Below are 4964 nucleotides of genomic sequence, written 5' to 3' on the forward strand. Positions count from 1 at the left end.
TCTTGCATTTTTTTCGAATTCATGCATGTGTCTTCATTAATCTTCAAGTTGTTTTTGATGATTTTCTTGTTTTGATCTTTGAATTCTATTGACTTGAGTGTTTTGTTGTTTCTCATATATACAAACTGCTAAGTTTGGTGTCTTGCATGCATTGTTATTTGATTTTAGTTGCATTTTGATTATTCCTTATTATTAAAAATCCAAAAATATTTTTCATTTGTGTCTTTTCAAGTCAATAATACAGAGAATTGAAGATTTAGAACATACTGCAGAGGAATCACACAGAAAAAGCTGGGCATTCAAAAATGCCCAGTGAAGAAGACAGACTGGCGTTTAAACGCCAGCCAGGGTGCCTGGTTGGGCGTTTAACGCCCAAAAGGGTAGTAGTTTGGGCGTTAAACGCCAGAATGTGCACCATTCTGGGTGTTTAACGCCAGGATGGCAAAGGGGGAAGATTTTGTTTTCAAAATCAATTTTTTTTCAAGTTTTCAAAGTTTTTCAAAATCAAATCTTTTTCAAATCATATCTTTTCAATCAAATGTTTTCAAAATCAATTTCTTTCCTTTTTCAAAGATACTTACTAACAATTAATGATTTGATTGAACATTTTTTGCCTTTTCTGTTGAGGAAGGTTTTATGTTTGAATCATATCTTTTCTTGTTAGGCAAGTCATTAATTTTTAAAATCATATCTTTTCAAATTGTTTTTTTTAAAAATCATATCTTTTCAAATTGTTTTCAAATCATATCTTTTTAAAATTGTTTTCAAATCATATCTTTTTAATCATATCTTTTTCAAAAATAAGTTTTCAATCAAATCTTTTTAACTTCTAATTTTAAAATCTTTTTCAAAAAAAAAAAAATCACTTGATTTCTTTCCCACTTTTATTTTCGAAAATCAATTAATGTTTTCAAAATCTTTTACTTAATTTTCGAAAATTACTTCCCTTCTTCTCACATCCTTCTATTTATGAACTAACTCTATTCCTTAATGCAAAATTCGAACTCCATCTTCTCTGATAAGTTCGAATTTTCTACTTCTGTCTTCTACTTTTCTTTTCCTCTGACACCTCAAGGAATCTCTATACTGTGACATAGAGGATTCCACATTTTCTTGTTCTCTTTTCTTTCATATAAGCAGGAGCAGAGACAAAGGCATTCTTGTTGAAGCTGACCCTGAACCCGAAAGGACCTTGAAGAGAAAGCTAAGAGAAGCCAAAGCACAACTCTCTTTAGAGGACCTGACCGAATTCTTTAAAGAAGAAGAAGACATGGCAGCCGAAAACAACAATAATGCAAACAATGCAAGGAAGGTGCTGGGTGACTTCACTGCACCTACTCCCAATTTCTATGGGAGAAGCATCTCTATCCCTGCCATTGGAGCAAACAACTTTGAGCTTAAGCCTCAATTAGTTTCTCTAATGCAACAGAATTGCAAGTTCCATGGACTTCCAATGGAAGATCCTCATCAGTTTTTAGCTGAATTCTTGCAAATCTGTGACACAGTCAAGACTAATGGGGTAGACCCTGAGGTCTATAGACTGATGCTATTCCCTTTTGCTGTAAGAGACAGAGCTAGGATATGGTTGGACTCTCAACCTAAAGAAAGCCTGGACTCTTGGGAAAAGCTAGTCAATGCCTTCTTGGCAAAGTTCTTTCCACCACAAAGATGGAGTAAGCTTAGAGTGGAAGTCCAAACCTTCAGACAGAAGGATGGAGAATCCCTCTATGAAGCTTGGGAAAGATACAAACAATTAATCAGAAAATGTCCATCTGACATGCTTTCTGAATGGAGCATCATAGGTATTTTCTATGATGGTCTCTCTGAACTATCCAAGATGTCTTTGGATAGCTCTGCTGGAGGATCTCTTCATTTGAAGAAGACGCCTACAGAGGCTCAAGAGCTCATTGAGATGGTTGCAAATAACCAATTCATGTACACTTCTGAAAGGAATCCTGTGAACAATGGGACAAGTCAGAAGAAAGGAGTTCTTGAGATTGACACTCTGAACGCCATTTTGGCTCAGAACAAGATATTGACTCAACAAGTCAATTTGATTTCTCAAAGTCTGTCTGGAATGCAGAATGCACCAAGCAGTACTAAGGATGCTTCATCTGAAGAAGAAGCTTATGATCCTGAGAACCCTTCAATGGAAGAGGTGAATTACCTAGGAGAATCCTATGGTAACACCTATAATTCTTCATGGAGAAATCACCCAAATTTCTCATGGAAGAATCAAGAGAAACCTCAATAAGGTTTCAATAACAATAATGGTGGAAGAAACAGGTTTAGCAATGGCAAGCCTTTTCCATCATCTTCTCAGCAACAGACAGAGAACTCTAAGCAGAACCCCTCTGACTTAGCAACCATGGTCTCTGATCTAATCAAGACCACTCAAAGTTTCATGACTGAAACAAGGTCCTCCATTAGGAATTTCGAGGCACAAGTGGGACAGCTGAGCAAGAAAGTTACTGAACTCCCCCCTAGTACTCTCCCAAGTAATACAGAAGAAAATCCAAAAGGAGAGTGCAAAGCCATAACCATGGCCGAATTTGGAGAGGAAAGAGAGGAGGTGGACGCCACTGAGGAAGACCTCAATGGGCATGCACTAGCCTCCTCTGAGTTCCCTAATGAGGAACCATGGGAATCTGAGGCTCAAAATGAGACCATAGAGATTCCATTGGACTTACTTCTGCCATTCATGAGCTCTGATGAGTATTCTTCCTCTGAAGAGGATGAGTATGTCAATGAAGAGCAAGTTGCTAAATACCTTGGAGCAATCATGAAGCTAAATGACAAGTTATTTGGAAATGAGACTTGGGAGGATGAACTTCCCTTGCTCACCAAAGAACTGGATGACTTGTCTAGGCAGAAATTACCTCAAAAGAGACAAGATCCTGGAAAGTTTTCCATACCTTGTACCATAGGCACCATGACCTTCAAGAAGGCTCTGTGTGACTTAGGGTCAAGTGTAAACCTCATGCCTCTCTCAGTAATGGAGAAGCTAAGGATCTTTGAGGTACAAGCTGCAAAAATCTCACTAGAGATGGCAGACAACTCAAGAAAACAAGCTTATGGACTTGTAGAGAATGTTTTGGTTAAGATTGAAGACCATTACATCCCTACTGATTTCATAGTCCTAGAGACTGGGAAGTGCATGGATGAATCCATCATCCTTGGCAGACCCTTCCTAGCCACAGCAAAGGCTGTGATTGATGTTGATAGAGGTGAACTAATCATTCAAGTGAATGGAGAATCCTTGGTGTTTAAGGCTCAAGGATATCCCTCTGTCACCATGGAGAAGAAGCATGAAGAGCTTCTCTCAAATCAGAGACAAACAGAGCCCCCCACAGTCAAACTCTAAGTTTGGTGTTGGGAGGCCACAACCAAACTCTAAGTTTGGTGTTGAACCCCCACACTCAAACTCTAAGTTTGGTGTTGGGAGGTTCCCACATTGCTCTGATCATTTGTGAGGCTCTATGAAAGCCATCTGTCAAGCTACTGACATTAAAGAAGCGCTTGTTGGGAGGCAACCCAATGTTTTATAATTAACTATTTCCTTTTGTTATTTTATGTTTTTTGTAGGTTAATGATCATAAGAAGTCACAAAATCAATTGAAAAAGCAAAAACAGAACGAAAAACAGGAAGAAAAACAGCACACCCTGGAGGAAGATGCTGCTGGCGTTCAAACGCCAGTAAGCCTAGCAGTTGGGCGTTTAACGCCCAGTCTGGCACCATTCTGGGCGTTTAACGCCAGAAAGGGGCACCAGACTGGCGTTAAACGCCAGAAAAGGGCAAGAACCTGGCGTTAAACGCCAGGAATGGGCACCAGCCCGGCGTTTAACGCTAGAAATGGCTCAAAACGTGAATTTTGATGCCATTTGGTGCAGGGATGACTTTTCCTTGAAACCTTAGGATCTGTGGACCCCACAGGATCCCCACCAACCCACCACACTCTCTCTTCTTCTTCACCCATTCACCAATCACCTCAATACCTCTTCCCCATAAACCCTTCTTCACTCCTTCATTTTCATACCACCTAAACACCACTTCTCCCCCTCTATGGCCGAAACACAAAGCCACTCCCTTCTTCCTCATTTCTTCTTCTTCTACTCTCCTCTTTCTTCTTTTGCTCGAGGACGAGCAAACCTTTTAAGTTTGGTGTGGTAAAAGCATTGCTTTTTGTTTTTCCATAACCATTTATGGCATCCAAAGCCAGTTCAACTGAGAAGGCATGACCTCAAGCCCATCACTAAGAAGAAGATGGAGCAAACAAGAGACCCCTCTCATCAAGAAATCCCTGAGATACCTCAAGGGATGCACTTTCCTCCACAAGACTACTGGGAGCAAATTAACACCTCCCTAGGAAAATTAAGTTCCAACATGGGACAACTAAAGGTGGAGCATCAAGAACACTCCATCATCATTAGAGAAGATCAAAGAATCATGAGAGAGAAGCAACAAAGACAAGGAAGAGACATTGAGGAGCTCAAGCACTCCATAGGATCTTCAAGAGGAAGAACAAGCCGCCATCACTAAGGTGGACCCGTTCTTTAATCTCCTTGTTCTTTGCTTTTCTGTTTTTCGAAAATTATGCTTTATGTTTATCTATGTTTGTGTCTTATGATCATTAGTGTCTTAGTGTCTATGCCTTAAAGCTATCAATATGAATCCATCACCTTTCTTAAATGAAAACTGTTTTTATCACAAAAGAACAAGAAGTACAGGATTTCAAATTCATCTTTAAAACTAGCTTAATTAGTTTGATGTGGTGACAATACTTTTTGTTTTTTGAATGTATGCTTGAACAGTGCATATGTCTTTTGAATTTGTTGTTCATGAATGTTAAAATTGTTGGCTCTTGAAAGAATGATGAAAAAGGAGACATGTTACTGAGGATCTGAAAAATCAAAAAAATGATTCTTGAAGCAAGAAAAAGCAGTGAATACAAAAAAAAAAAGAG

The 4964-nt window shown here is 39.0% G+C and overlaps 1 non-coding gene across 1 annotated transcript; it reads right to left on the reverse strand.

Moving 5' to 3' along the window:
* Positions 1-1675: 1675 nt before the first annotated feature.
* On the reverse strand, positions 1676-1779 carry LOC130952219 (small nucleolar RNA R71). Its single transcript, XR_009074400.1, has one exon. It is a non-coding gene; the product is annotated as a small nucleolar RNA R71 (small nucleolar RNA).
* Between the last annotated feature and the right edge of the window lie 3185 nt (positions 1780-4964).

Source organism: Arachis stenosperma, chromosome 9, assembly GCF_014773155.1.
Source record: "Arachis stenosperma cultivar V10309 chromosome 9, arast.V10309.gnm1.PFL2, whole genome shotgun sequence".
Lineage (NCBI taxonomy): Eukaryota > Viridiplantae > Streptophyta > Magnoliopsida > Fabales > Fabaceae > Arachis > Arachis stenosperma.